The 15,016-nt window shown below is 57.3% G+C and overlaps 2 protein-coding genes across 3 annotated transcripts in view; one reads left to right on the top strand and one right to left on the bottom strand.

The window, feature by feature from the left end:
* The window catches only part of asic1c (acid-sensing (proton-gated) ion channel 1c), a 537,225-nt gene that overhangs the window by 126,456 nt on the left and 395,753 nt on the right, over window positions 1-15,016 (bottom strand). The gene's annotated exons all lie outside the window — the stretch shown is intronic.
* The window catches only part of LOC147114494 (uncharacterized), a 74,517-nt gene that overhangs the window by 27,956 nt on the left and 31,545 nt on the right, over window positions 1-15,016 (top strand). The window lies entirely within an intron of this gene.

The raw sequence follows: 15,016 nt of genomic DNA, 5'->3' as shown, positions 1-15,016 counted from the left end.
TCCCGCAGGGCTTGTCTTTGCTCGGAGACACGCTAATCCCGCAGGGCTTGTCTTTGCTCGGAGACACGCTAATCCCGCAGGGCTTGTCTTTGCTCGGAGACACGCTAATCCCGCAGGGCTTGTCTTTGCTCGGAGACACGCTAATCCCGCAGGGTTTGTCTTTGCTCGGGGACACGCTAATCCCACAGGGCTTGTCTTTACTCGGAGACACACTAATCCCACAGGGCTTGTCTTTGCTCGCGGACACGCTAATCCCGCAGGGCTTGTCTTTGCTCGGGGACACGCTAATCCCGCAGGGCTTGTCTTTGCTCGGAGACACGCTAATCCCGCAGGGCTTGTCTTTGCTCGGAGACACACTAATCCCACAGGGCTTGTCTTTGCTCGGGGACACGCTAATCCCGCAGGGCTTGTCTTTGCTCGGAGACACGCTAATCCCGCAGGGCTTGTCTTTGCTCGGGGACACGCTAATCCCGCAGGGCTTGTCTTTGCTCGGGGACACGCTAATCCCGCAGGGCTTGTCTTTGCTCGGGGACACGCTAATCCCGCAGGGCTTGTCTTTGCTCGCGGACACGCTAATCCCGCAGGGCTTGTCTTTGCTCGCGGACACGCTAATCCCGCAGGGCTTGTCTTTGCTCGGAGACACACTAATCCCGCAGGGCTTGTCTTTGCTCGGAGACACGCTAATCCCACAGGGCTTGTCTTTGCTCGGAGACACGCTAATCCCGCAGGGCTTGTCTTTGCTCGGAGACACGCTAATCCCGCAGGGCTTGTCTTTGCTCGGAGACACGCTAATCCCGCAGGGCTTGTCTTTGCTCGGAGACACGCTAATCCCGCAGGGCTTGTCTTTGCTCGGGGACACGCTAATCCCGCAGGGCTTGTCTTTGCTCGGAGACACGCTAATCCCGCAGGGCTTGTCTTTGCTCGGGGACACGCTAATCCCGCAGGGCTTGTCTTTGCTCGGAGACACGCTAATCCCGCAGGGCTTGTCTTTGCTCGGAGACACGCTAATCCCACAGGGCTTGTCTTTGCTCGGAGACACACTAATCCCACAGGGCTTGTCTTTGCTCGGAGACACGCTAATCCCGCAGGGCTTGTCTTTGCTCGGAGACACGCTAATCCCACAGGGCTTGTCTTTGCTCGGAGACACACTAATCCCACAGGGTTTGTCTTTGCTCGGAGACACACTAATCCCGCAGGGCTTGTCTTTGCTCGGGGACACGCTAATCCCGCAGGGTTTGTCTTTGCTCGGAGACACGCTAATCCCGCAGGGCTTGTCTTTGCTCGGAGACACGCTAATCCCGCAGGGCTTGTCTTTGCTCGGAGACACACTAATCCCACAGGGTTTGTCTTTGCTCGGAGACACACTAATCCCGCAGGGCTTGTCTTTGCTCGGAGACACGCTAATCCCACAGGGCTTGTCTTTGCTCGGAGACACACTAATCCCACAGGGTTTGTCTTTGCTCGGAGACACACTAATCCCGCAGGGCTTGTCTTTGCTCGGAGACACGCTAATCCCGCAGGGCTTGTCTTTGCTCGGAGACACGCTAATCCCGCAGGGCTTGTCTTTGCTCGGGGACACGCTAATCCCGCAGGGTTTGTCTTTGCTCGGAGACACGCTAATCCCGCAGGGCTTGTCTTTGCTCGGAGACACACTAATCCCACAGGGCTTGTCTTTGCTCGGGGACACGCTAATCCCGCAGGGTTTGTCTTTGCTCGGAGACACGCTAATCCCGCAGGGCTTGTCTTTGCTCGGAGACACGCTAATCCCGCAGGGCTTGTCTTTGCTCGGGGACACGCTAATCCCGCAGGGCTTGTCTTTGCTCGGGGACACGCTAATCCCACAGGGCTTGTCTTTGCTCGGAGACACGCTAATCCCGCAGGGCTTGTCTTTGCTCGGAGACACGCTAATCCCGCAGGGCTTGTCTTTGCTCGGGGACACGCTAATCCCGCAGGGTTTGTCTTTGCTCGGAGACACGCTAATCCCGCAGGGTTTGTCTTTGCTCGGAGACACGCTAATCCCGCAGGGCTTGTCTTTGCTCGGAGACACGCTAATCCCGCAGGGCTTGTCTTTGCTCGGAGACACGCTAATCCCGCAGGGTTTGTCTTTGCTCGGAGACACGCTAATCCCGCAGGGCTTGTCTTTGCTCGGAGACACGCTAATCCCGCAGGGCTTGTCTTTGCTCGGGGACACGCTAATCCCACAGGGTTTGTCTTTGCTCGGAGACACGCTAATCCCGCAGGGCTTGTCTTTGCTCGGAGACACACTAATCCCACAGGGTTTGTCTTTGCTCGGAGACACGCTAATCCCGCAGGGCTTGTCTTTGCTCGGAGACACGCTAATCCCGCAGGGCTTGTCTTTGCTCGGGGACACGCTAATCCCGCAGGGTTTGTCTTTGCTCGGAGACACGCTAATCCCGCAGGGCTTGTCTTTGCTCGGAGACACGCTAATCCCACAGGGTTTGTCTTTGCTCGGAGACACGCTAATCCCACAGGGCTTGTCTTTGCTCGGAGACACGCTAATCCCGCAGGGCTTGTCTTTGCTCGGAGACACGCTAATCCCGCAGGGTTTGTCTTTGCTCGGAGACACGCTAATCCCACAGGGCTTGTCTTTGCTCGGAGACACGCTAATTCCGCAGGGCTTGTCTTTGCTCGGAGACACGCTAATCCCGCAGGGCTTGTCTTTGCTCGCGGACACGCTAATCCCGCAGGGCTTGTCTTTGCTCGGAGACACGCTAATCCCGCAGGGCTTGTCTTTGCTCGGAGACACGCTAATCCCGCAGGGCTTGTCTTTGCTCGGAGACACGCTAATCCCACAGGGCTTGTCTTTGCTCGGAGACACACTAATCCCACAGGGTTTGTCTTTGCTCGGGGACACGCTAATCCCACAGGGCTTGTCTTTGCTCGGAGACACGCTAATCCCACAGGGCTTGTCTTTGCTCGGAGACACGCTAATCCCGCAGGGCTTGTCTTTGCTCGGAGACACGCTAATCCCACAGGGCTTGTCTTTGCTCGGAGACACGCTAATCCCGCAGGGCTTGTCTTTGCTCGGGGACACGCTAATCCCGCAGGGCTTGTCTTTGCTCGGAGACACACTAATCCCACAGGGTTTGTCTTTGCTCGGAGACACGCTAATCCCGCAGGGCTTGTCTTTGCTCGGAGACACACTAATCCCACAGGGTTTGTCTTTGCTCGGAGACACGCTAATCCCGCAGGGCTTGTCTTTGCTCGGGGACACGCTAATCCCGCAGGGCTTGTCTTTGCTCGGAGACACACTAATCCCACAGGGTTTGTCTTTGCTCGGAGACACGCTAATCCCGCAGGGCTTGTCTTTGCTCGGAGACACGCTAATCCCGCAGGGCTTGTCTTTGCTCGGAGACACGCTAATCCCGCAGGGCTTGTCTTTGCTCGGGGACACGCTAATCCCGCAGGGTTTGTCTTTGCTCGGAGACACGCTAATCCCGCAGGGCTTGTCTTTGCTCGGAGACACGCTAATCCCACAGGGTTTGTCTTTGCTCGGAGACACGCTAATCCCACAGGGCTTGTCTTTGCTCGGAGACACGCTAATCCCGCAGGGCTTGTCTTTGCTCGGAGACACGCTAATCCCGCAGGGTTTGTCTTTGCTCGGAGACACGCTAATCCCACAGGGCTTGTCTTTGCTCGGAGACACGCTAATTCCGCAGGGCTTGTCTTTGCTCGGAGACACGCTAATCCCGCAGGGCTTGTCTTTGCTCGCGGACACGCTAATCCCGCAGGGCTTGTCTTTGCTCGGAGACACGCTAATCCCGCAGGGCTTGTCTTTGCTCGGAGACACGCTAATCCCGCAGGGCTTGTCTTTGCTCGGAGACACGCTAATCCCGCAGGGCTTGTCTTTGCTCGGAGACACGCTAATCCCGCAGGGCTTGTCTTTGCTCGGAGACACGCTAATCCCGCACGGCTTGTCTTTGCTCGGAGACACGCTAATCCCGCAGGGCTTGTCTTTGCTCGGAGACACGCTAATCCCACAGGGCTTGTCTTTGCTCGGAGACACGCTAATTCCGCAGGGCTTGTCTTTGCTCGGAGACACGCTAATCCCGCAGGGCTTGTCTTTGCTCGGAGACACGCTAATTCCGCAGGGTTTGTCTTTGCTCGGAGACACGCTAATCCCGCAGGGCTTGTCTTTGCTCGGGGACACGCTAATCCCACAGGGCTTGTCTTTGCTCGGAGACACGCTAATTCCGCAGGGTTTGTCTTTGCTCGGAGACACGCTAATCCCGCAGGGTTTGTCTTTGCTCGGAGACACGCTAATCCCACAGGGCTTGTCTTTGCTCGGGGACACGCTAATCCCGCAGGGCTTGTCTTTGCTCGGAGACACGCTAATCCCACAGGGCTTGTCTTTGCTCGGAGACACGCTAATCCCGCAGGGCTTGTCTTTGCTCGGGGACACGCTAATCCCGCAGGGCTTGTCTTTGCTCGGAGACACGCTAATCCCGCAGGGCTTGTCTTTGCTCGGGGACACGCTAATCCCGCAGGGTTTGTCTTTGCTCGGGGACCCGCTAATCCCGCAGGGCTTGTCTTTGCTCGGAGACACGCTAATCCCGCAGGGCTTGTCTTTACTCGGAGACACGCTAATCCCGCAGGGTTTGTCTTTGCTCGGGGACACGCTAATCCCGCAGGGTTTGTCTTTGCTCGGGGACCCGCTAATCCCGCAGGGTTTGTCTTTGCTCGGGGACACGCTAATCCCGCAGGGTTTGTCTTTGCTCGGAGACACGCTAATCCCGCAGGGTTTGTCTTTGCTCGGGGACCCGCTAATCCCACAGGGCTTGTCTTTACTCGGAGACACGCTAATCCCGCAGGGTTTGTCTTTGCTCGGGGACACGCTAATCCCGCAGGGTTTGTCTTTGCTCGGGGACACGCTAATCCCGCAGGGTTTGTCTTTGCTCGGAGACACGCTAATCCCGCAGGGTTTGTCTTTGCTCGGGGACCCGCTAATCCCACAGGGCTTGTCTTTACTCGGAGACACGCTAATCCCGCAGGGTTTGTCTTTGCTCGGAGACACGCTAATCCCGCAGGGCTTGTCTTTGCTCGGGGACACGCTAATCCCGCAGGGCTTGTCTTTGCTCGGAGACACGCTAATCCCACAGGGCTTGTCTTTGTTCGGAGACACACTAATCCCGCAGGGCTTGTCTTTGCTCGGAGACACGCTAATCCCGCAGGGCTTGTCTTTGCTCGGGGACACGCTAATCCCGCAGGGCTTGTCTTTGCTCGGAGACACGCTAATCCCGCAGGGCTTGTCTTTGCTCGGAGACACGCTAATCCCGCAGGGCTTGTCTTTGCTCGGGGACACGCTAATCCCGCAGGGCTTGTCTTTACTCGGGGACACGCTAATCCCGCAGGGCTTGTCTTTGCTCGGGGACACGCTAATCCCGCAGGGCTTGTCTTTGCTCGGGGACACGCTAATCCCGCAGGGCTTGTCTTTACTCGGAGACACGCTAATCCCGCAGGGCTTGTCTTTGCTCGGAGACACGCTAATCCCGCAGGGCTTGTCTTTACTCGGAGACACGCTAATCCCGCAGGGCTTGTCTTTACTCGGAGACACGCTAATCCCGCAGGGCTTGTCTTTGCTCGGAGACACGCTAATCCCGCAGGGCTTGTCTTTACTCGGAGACACGCTAATCCCGCAGGGCTTGTCTTTACTCGGAGACACGCTAATCCCGCAGGGCTTGTCTTTACTCGGAGACACGCTAATCCCGCAGGGCTTGTCTTTACTCGGAGACACGCTAATCCCACAGGGCTTGTCTTTGCTCGGAGACACGCTAATCCCGCAGGGCTTGTCTTTACTCGGAGACACGCTAATCCCGCAGGGCTTGTCTTTACTCGGAGACACGCTAATCCCGCAGGGCTTGTCTTTACTCGGAGACACGCTAATCCCGCAGGGCTTGTCTTTACTCGGAGACACGCTAATCCCACAGGGCTTGTCTTTGCTCGGAGACACGCTAATCCCGCAGGGCTTGTCTTTACTCGGAGACACGCTAATCCCGCAGGGCTTGTCTTTACTCGGAGACACGCTAATCCCGCAGGGCTTGTCTTTACTCGGAGACACGCTAATCCCGCAGGGCTTGTCTTTGCTCGGAGACACGCTAATCCCGCAGGGCTTGTCTTTGCTCGGAGACACGCTAATCCCGCAGGGCTTGTCTTTACTCGGAGACACGCTAATCCCGCAGGGCTTGTCTTTACTCGGAGACACGCTAATCCCGCAGGGCTTGTCTTTACTCGGGGACACGCTAATCCCGCAGGGTTTGTCTTTGCTCGGAGACACGCTAATCCCGCAGGGCTTGTCTTTACTCGGGGACACGCTAATCCCGCAGGGTTTGTCTTTGCTCGGAGACACGCTAATCCCGCAGGGCTTGTCTTTACTCGGGGACACGCTAATCCCGCAGGGTTTGTCTTTGCTCGGAGACACGCTAATCCCGCAGGGCTTGTCTTTACTCGGGGACACGCTAATCCCGCAGGGCTTGTCTTTGCTCGGAGACACGCTAATCCCGCAGGGCTTGTCTTTGCTCGGAGACACGCTAATCCCGCAGGGCTTGTCTTTGCTCGGAGACACGCTAATCCCGCAGGGCTTGTCTTTACTCGGAGACACGCTAATCCCGCAGGGCTTGTCTTTGCTCGGAGACACGCTAATCCCGCAGGGCTTGTCTTTGCTCGGGGACACGCTAATCCCGCAGGGCTTGTCTTTACTCGGAGACACGCTAATCCCGCAGGGCTTGTCTTTGCTCGGAGACACGCTAATCCCGCAGGGCTTGTCTTTGCTCGGGGACACGCTAATCCCGCAGGGCTTGTCTTTACTCGGAGACACGCTAATCCCACAGGGCTTGTCTTTGCTCGGAGACACGCTAATCCCGCAGGGCTTGTCTTTGCTCGGAGACACGCTAATCCCGCAGGGCTTGTCTTTGCTCGGGGACACGCTAATCCCACAGGGCTTGTCTTTGCTCGGGGACACGCTAATCCCGCAGGGCTTGTCTTTACTCGGGGACACGCTAATCCCGCAGGGTTTGTCTTTGCTCGGAGACACGCTAATCCCGCAGGGCTTGTCTTTACTCGGGGACACGCTAATCCCGCAGGGCTTGTCTTTGCTCGGAGACACGCTAATCCCGCAGGGCTTGTCTTTGCTCGGAGACACGCTAATCCCGCAGGGCTTGTCTTTGCTCGGGGACACGCTAATCCCGCAGGGCTTGTCTTTGCTCGGAGACACACTAATCCCGCAGGGCTTGTCTTTGCTCGGAGACACGCTAATCCCGCAGGGTTTGTCTTTGCTCGGAGACACGCTAATCCCGCAGGGCTTGTCTTTACTCGGGGACACGCTAATCCCGCAGGGCTTGTCTTTGCTCGGAGACACGCTAATCCCGCAGGGCTTGTCTTTGCTCGGAGACACGCTAATCCCGCAGGGCTTGTCTTTGCTCGGGGACACGCTAATCCCGCAGGGCTTGTCTTTGCTCGGAGACACACTAATCCCGCAGGGCTTGTCTTTGCTCGGAGACACGCTAATCCCGCAGGGCTTGTCTTTGCTCGGAGACACACTAATCCCGCAGGGCTTGTCTTTACTCGGGGACACGCTAATCCCGCAGGGCTTGTCTTTGCTCGGGGACACGCTAATCCCGCAGGGCTTGTCTTTACTCGGGGACACGCTAATCCCGCAGGGCTTGTCTTTGCTCGGAGACACGCTAATCCCGCAGGGCTTGTCTTTGCTCGGGGACACGCTAATCCCGCAGGGCTTGTCTTTGCTCGGAGACACGCTAATCCCGCAGGGCTTGTCTTTGCTCGGAGACACGCTAATCCCGCAGGGTTTGTCTTTGCTCGGAGACACGCTAATCCCGCAGGGCTTGTCTTTGCTCGGGGACACGCTAATCCCACAGGGCTTGTCTTTGCTCGGAGACACGCTAATCCCACAGGGCTTGTCTTTGCTCGGAGACACGCTAATCCCGCAGGGCTTGTCTTTGCTCGGGGACACGCTAATCCCGCAGGGTTTGTCTTTGCTCGGAGACACGCTAATCCCGCAGGGCTTGTCTTTACTCGGGGACACGCTAATCCCGCAGGGCTTGTCTTTGCTCGGAGACACGCTAATCCCGCAGGGCTTGTCTTTGCTCGGAGACACGCTAATCCCGCAGGGCTTGTCTTTGCTCGGAGACACGCTAATCCCGCAGGGCTTGTCTTTACTCGGAGACACGCTAATCCCGCAGGGCTTGTCTTTGCTCGGAGACACGCTAATCCCGCAGGGCTTGTCTTTGCTCGGAGACACGCTAATCCCGCAGGGCTTGTCTTTGCTCGGGGACACGCTAATCCCGCAGGGCTTGTCTTTACTCGGAGACACGCTAATCCCGCAGGGCTTGTCTTTGCTCGGAGACACGCTAATCCCGCAGGGCTTGTCTTTGCTCGGGGACACGCTAATCCCACAGGGCTTGTCTTTGCTCGGGGACACGCTAATCCCGCAGGGCTTGTCTTTACTCGGGGACACGCTAATCCCGCAGGGTTTGTCTTTGCTCGGAGACACGCTAATCCCGCAGGGCTTGTCTTTACTCGGGGACACGCTAATCCCGCAGGGCTTGTCTTTGCTCGGAGACACGCTAATCCCACAGGGCTTGTCTTTGCTCGGAGACACGCTAATCCCGCAGGGCTTGTCTTTGCTCGGGGACACGCTAATCCCGCAGGGCTTGTCTTTGCTCGGAGACACGCTAATCCCGCAGGGCTTGTCTTTGCTCGGAGACACACTAATCCCGCAGGGCTTGTCTTTGCTCGGAGACACACTAATCCCGCAGGGCTTGTCTTTACTCGGGGACACGCTAATCCCGCAGGGCTTGTCTTTGCTCGGGGACACGCTAATCCCGCAGGGCTTGTCTTTGCTCGGAGACACACTAATCCCACAGGGCTTGTCTTTGCTCGGAGACACGCTAATCCCGCAGGGTTTGTCTTTGCTCGGAGACACGCTAATCCCGCAGGGCTTGTCTTTGCTCGGAGACACGCTAATCCCGCAGGGTTTGTCTTTGCTCGGAGACACGCTAATCCCGCAGGGCTTGTCTTTACTCGGAGACACGCTAATCCCGCAGGGCTTGTCTTTACTCGGAGACACGCTAATCCCGCAGGGCTTGTCTTTGCTCGGGGACACGCTAATCCCGCAGGGCTTGTCTTTACTCGGGGACACACTAATCCCGCAGGGTTTGTCTTTGCTCGGAGACACACTAATCCCGCAGGGTTTGTCTTTGCTCGGGGACACACTAATCCCGCAGGGCTTGTCTTTGCTCGGGGACACGCTAATCCCGCAGGGTTTGTCTTTGCTCGGAGACACGCTAATCCCACAGGGTTTGTCTTTGCTCGGAGACACGCTAATCCCGCAGGGCTTGTCTTTGCTCGGGGACACGCTAATCCCGCAGGGTTTGTCTTTGCTCGGGGACACGCTAATCCCACAGGGTTTGTCTTTGCTCGGAGACACACTAATCCCGCAGGGTTTGTCTTTGCTCGGAGACACGCTAATCCCGCAGGGCTTGTCTTTGCTCGGGGACACGCTAATCCCACAGGGTTTGTCTTTGCTCGGAGACACGCTAATCCCACAGGGCTTGTCTTTGCTCGGAGACACGCTAATCCCGCAGGGCTTGTCTTTGCTCGGAGACACACTAATCCCGCAGGGCTTGTCTTTGCTCGGAGACACGCTAATCCCGCAGGGCTTGTCTTTGCTCGGGGACACGCTAATCCCGCAGGGCTTGTCTTTGCTCGGAGACACGCTAATCCCACAGGGTTTGTCTTTGCTCGGAGACACGCTAATCCCGCAGGGCTTGTCTTTGCTCGGAGACACGCTAATCCCGCAGGGTTTGTCTTTGCTCGGAGACACGCTAATCCCGCAGGGCTTGTCTTTGCTCGGAGACACGCTAATCCCGCAGGGTTTGTCTTTACTCGGAGACACGCTAATCCCGCAGGGCTTGTCTTTACTCGGGGACACGCTAATCCCGCAGGGCTTGTCTTTGCTCGGAGACACGCTAATCCCGCAGGGCTTGTCTTTGCTCGGAGACACGCTAATCCCGCAGGGCTTGTCTTTACTCGGAGACACGCTAATCCCGCAGGGCTTGTCTTTACTCGGGGACACGCTAATCCCGCAGGGCTTGTCTTTGCTCGGAGACACGCTAATCCCGCAGGGCTTGTCTTTGCTCGGAGACACGCTAATCCCGCAGGGCTTGTCTTTGCTCGGAGACACGCTAATCCCGCAGGGCTTGTCTTTGCTCGGAGACACGCTAATCCCGCAGGGCTTGTCTTTGCTCGGAGACACGCTAATCCCACAGGGTTTGTCTTTGCTCGGAGACACACTAATCCCACAGGGCTTGTCTTTGCTCGGAGACACGCTAATCCCACAGGGCTTGTCTTTGCTCGGGGACACGCTAATCCCGCAGGGCTTGTCTTTGCTCGGAGACACGCTAATCCCACAGGGCTTGTCTTTGCTCGGGGACACGCTAATCCCACAGGGCTTGTCTTTGCTCGGGGACACGCTAATCCCACAGGGCTTGTCTTTGCTCGGGGACACGCTAATCCCACAGGGCTTGTCTTTGCTCGGAGACACGCTAATCCCGCAGGGCTTGTCTTTGCTCGGGGACACGCTAATCCCGCAGGGTTTGTCTTTGCTCGGGGACACGCTAATCCCACAGGGCTTGTCTTTGCTCGGAGACACACTAATCCCACAGGGCTTGTCTTTGCTCGGAGACACGCTAATCCCGCAGGGTTTGTCTTTGCTCGGAGACACGCTAATCCCGCAGGGCTTGTCTTTGCTCGGAGACACGCTAATCCCGCAGGGCTTGTCTTTGCTCGGGGACACGCTAATCCCACAGGGCTTGTCTTTGCTCGGGGACACGCTAATCCCACAGGGCTTGTCTTTGCTCGGAGACACGCTAATCCCGCAGGGCTTGTCTTTGCTCGGAGACACGCTAATCCCGCAGGGCTTGTCTTTGCTCGGGGACACGCTAATCCCGCAGGGCTTGTCTTTGCTCGGAGACACGCTAATCCCGCAGGGCTTGTCTTTGCTCGGAGACACGCTAATCCCACAGGGTTTGTCTTTGCTCGGGGACACGCTAATCCCGCAGGGCTTGTCTTTGCTCGGAGACACGCTAATCCCGCAGGGCTTGTCTTTGCTCGGAGACACACTAATCCCGCAGGGCTTGTCTTTGCTCGGGGACACGCTAATCCCGCAGGGCTTGTCTTTGCTCGGAGACACGCTAATCCCACAGGGCTTGTCTTTGCTCGGGGACACGCTAATCCCGCAGGGCTTGTCTTTGCTCGGAGACACGCTAATCCCACAGGGCTTGTCTTTGCTCGGGGACACGCTAATCCCGCAGGGTTTGTCTTTGCTCGGAGACACACTAATCCCACAGGGTTTGTCTTTGCTCGGAGACACGCTAATCCCGCAGGGCTTGTCTTTGCTCGGAGACACGCTAATCCCGCAGGGCTTGTCTTTGCTCGGAGACACGCTAATCCCACAGGGCTTGTCTTTGCTCGCGGACACGCTAATCCCGCAGGGCTTGTCTTTGCTCGGAGACACGCTAATCCCGCAGGGCTTGTCTTTGCTCGGAGACACGCTAATCCCACAGGGCTTGTCTTTGCTCGGGGACACGCTAATCCCGCAGGGCTTGTCTTTGCTCGGAGACACGCTAATCCCACAGGGCTTGTCTTTGCTCGGAGACACGCTAATCCCGCAGGGCTTGTCTTTGCTCGGAGACACGCTAATCCCGCAGGGCTTGTCTTTGCTCGGAGACACGCTAATCCCGCAGGGCTTGTCTTTGCTCGGAGACACGCTAATCCCGCAGGGCTTGTCTTTGCTCGGAGACACGCTAATCCCGCAGGGCTTGTCTTTGTTCGGAGACACACTAATCCCGCAGGGCTTGTCTTTGCTCGGAGACACGCTAATCCCGCAGGGCTTGTCTTTGCTCGGAGACACGCTAATCCCGCAGGGCTTGTCTTTGCTCGGAGACACGCTAATCCCACAGGGTTTGTCTTTGCTCGGAGACACGCTAATCCCGCAGGGCTTGTCTTTGCTCGGAGACACGCTAATCCCGCAGGGTTTGTCTTTGCTCGGAGACACGCTAATCCCGCAGGGCTTGTCTTTGCTCGGGGACACGCTAATCCCGCAGGGCTTGTCTTTGCTCGGGGACACACTAATCCCACAGGGTTTGTCTTTGCTCGGAGACACGCTAATCCCGCAGGGCTTGTCTTTGCTCGGAGACACGCTAATCCCGCAGGGCTTGTCTTTGCTCGGAGACACACTAATCCCGCAGGGTTTGTCTTTGCTCGGAGACACGCTAATCCCGCAGGGCTTGTCTTTGCTCGGAGACACACTAATCCCGCAGGGCTTGTCTTTGCTCGGAGACACGCTAATCCCGCAGGGCTTGTCTTTGCTCGGAGACACACTAATCCCACAGGGTTTGTCTTTGCTCGGAGACACGCTAATCCCGCAGGGCTTGTCTTTGCTCGGGGACACGCTAATCCCGCAGGGCTTGTCTTTGCTCGGGGACACGCTAATCCCGCAGGGCTTGTCTTTGCTCGGAGACACGCTAATCCCGCAGGGCTTGTCTTTACTCGGAGACACGCTAATCCCACAGGGCTTGTCTTTGCTCGGAGACACGCTAATCCCGCAGGGCTTGTCTTTGCTCGGAGACACGCTAATCCCGCAGGGCTTGTCTTTGCTCGGAGACACACTAATCCCGCAGGGCTTGTCTTTGCTCGGAGACACGCTAATCCCGCAGGGCTTGTCTTTGCTCGGAGACACGCTAATCCCGCAGGGCTTGTCTTTGCTCGGAGACACGCTAATCCCACAGGGCTTGTCTTTGCTCGGAGACACGCTAATCCCGCAGGGTTTGTCTTTGCTCGGGGACACGCTAATCCCGCAGGGTTTGTCTTTGCTCGGAGACACGGTAATCCCGCAGGGCTTGTCTTTGCTCGGAGACACGCTAATCCCGCAGGGCTTGTCTTTGCTCGGAGACACGCTAATCCCACAGGGCTTGTCTTTGCTCGGAGACACGCTAATCCCGCAGGGCTTGTCTTTGCTCGGAGACACGCTAATCCCGCAGGGCTTGTCTTTGCTCGGAGACACGCTAATCCCGCAGGGCTTGTCTTTGCTCGGAGACACGCTAATCCCGCAGGGCTTGTCTTTGCTCGGGGACACGCTAATCCCGCAGGGTTTGTCTTTGCTCGGAGACACGCTAATCCCGCAGGGCTTGTCTTTGCTCGGGGACACGCTAATCCCGCAGGGTTTGTCTTTGCTCGGAGACACGCTAATCCCACAGGGCTTGTCTTTGCTCGGAGACACGCTAATCCCGCAGGGCTTGTCTTTGCTCGGAGACACGCTAATCCCGCAGGGCTTGTCTTTGCTCGGAGACACGCTAATCCCGCAGGGCTTGTCTTTGCTCGGGGACACGCTAATCCCGCAGGGCTTGCCTTTGCTCGGAGACACGCTAATCCCGCAGGGCTTGTCTTTGCTCGGAGACACGCTAATCCCGCAGGGCTTGTCTTTGCTCGGAGACACGCTAATCCCGCAGGGCTTGTCTTTGCTCGGAGACACGCTAATCCCGCAGGGCTTGTCTTTGCTCGGGGACACGCTAATCCCGCAGGGCTTGTCTTTGCTCGGAGACACGCTAATCCCGCAGGGCTTGTCTTTGCTCGGGGACACGCTAATCCCACAGGGCTTGTCTTTGCTCGGAGACACGCTAATCCCGCAGGGTTTGTCTTTACTCGGAGACACGCTAATCCCGCAGGGCTTGTCTTTGCTCGGGGACACGCTAATCCCACAGGGCTTGTCTTTGCTCGGAGACACGCTAATCCCGCAGGGTTTGTCTTTACTCGGAGACACGCTAATCCCGCAGGGTTTGTCTTTGCTCGGAGACACGCTAATCCCACAGGGCTTGTCTTTGCTCGGAGACACGCTAATCCCGCAGGGTTTGTCTTTACTCGGAGACACGGTAATCCCACAGGGCTTGTCTTTGCTCGGAGACACGCTAATCCCGCAGGGCTTGTCTTTGCTCGGAGACACGCTAATCCCGCAGGGCTTGTCTTTGCTCGGGGACACGCTAATCCCGCAGGGCTTGTCTTTACTCGGGGACACACTAATCCCACAGGGTTTGTCTTTGCTCGGGGACACGCTAATCCCGCAGGGCTTGTCTTTGCTCGGAGACACGCTAATCCCGCAGGGCTTGTCTTTGCTCGGAGACACGCTAATCCCGCAGGGTTTGTCTTTGCTCGGAGACACGCTAATCCCACAGGGCTTGTCTTTGCTCGGAGACACGCTAATCCCACAGGGCTTGTCTTTACTCGGAGACACGCTAATCCCGCAGGGCTTGTCTTTACTCGGGGACACACTAATCCCGCAGGGCTTGTCTTTACTCGGAGACACGCTAATCCCGCAGGGTTTGTCTTTGCTCGGGGACACGCTAATCCCGCAGGGCTTGTCTTTGCTCGGAGACACGCTAATCCCGCAGGGCTTGTCTTTGCTCGGAGACACGCTAATCCCACAGGGCTTGTCTTTGCTCAGAGACACGCTAATCCCGCAGGGCTTGTCTTTACTCGGAGACACGCTAATCCCGCAGGGCTTGTCTTTGCTCGGAGACACGCTAATCCCGCAGGGTTTGTCTTTACTCGGAGACACGCTAATCCCGCAGGGCTTGTCTTTGCTCGGAGACACGCTAATCCCGCAGGGTTTGTCTTTGCTCGGAGACACGCTAATCCCGCAGGGCTTGTCTTTGCTCGGGGACACGCTAATCCCGCAGGGCTTGTCTTTACTCGGAGACACGCTAATCCCGCAGGGTTTGTCTTTGCTCGGGGACACGCTAATCCCACAGGGTTTGTCTTTGCTCGGGGACACGCTAATCCCGCAGGGTTTGTCTTTACTCGGAGACACGCTAATCCCACAGGGCTTGTCTTTGCTCGGAGACACGCTAATCCCGCAGGGCTTGTCTTTGCTCGGAGACACGCTAATCCCGCAGGGCTTGTCTTTGCTCGGAGACACGCTAATCCC

Source organism: Somniosus microcephalus, chromosome 7, assembly GCF_052327205.1.
Source record: "Somniosus microcephalus isolate GS21.2 chromosome 7, FLI_Smic_1.0, whole genome shotgun sequence".
Classification (NCBI taxonomy): Eukaryota; Metazoa; Chordata; class Chondrichthyes; order Squaliformes; family Somniosidae; genus Somniosus; species Somniosus microcephalus.
The sequence above is the reverse complement of the archived record's forward strand: the minus strand, read 5'-3'. Positions and strand labels throughout refer to the sequence as shown.